This window comes from Octopus bimaculoides, chromosome 26 (genome assembly GCF_001194135.2).
Source record: "Octopus bimaculoides isolate UCB-OBI-ISO-001 chromosome 26, ASM119413v2, whole genome shotgun sequence".
NCBI classification, from domain to species: domain Eukaryota; kingdom Metazoa; phylum Mollusca; class Cephalopoda; order Octopoda; family Octopodidae; genus Octopus; species Octopus bimaculoides.
The window spans coordinates 19,415,617-19,416,034 of NC_069006.1; positions in this window are offsets into that span (position 1 = coordinate 19,415,617).

The following is a 418-nucleotide window of genomic DNA, read 5'->3' on the forward strand; positions in this document are numbered from 1 at the left end:
TATATATACATGTATATATGTGTGTGTGTATTGGAAACAGGTAAGCATTTGTGTCCCACCTCTCTCTCTCTCTCTCTCTCCACCCACACACACAAGAAAAAAGGGAAAAAAGACAAAAAACTAAGGTAATATTCTGAGATCAATTGTATTGATCACTTAACAATGATACACATTTAATAGCAAGGAAGTATATGTGTGTGTATAGTCCTGAGTTACACTTCACTCAACACCTCCACTCATTAATTACGAGTACAGGTAGCTGGGTAAAACCCCATCTTTTACTCCACTCAGCACTTGCACCCATCACCTTAGAGCAGTGGTTTTCAACTGCGGACCACATGGCTCTTGGAAAGGGGCCAAAGTTTTACTGCAATAAATTGGTTATCCTTCAACAATATAGGCACAGGTGTGGCTGTAT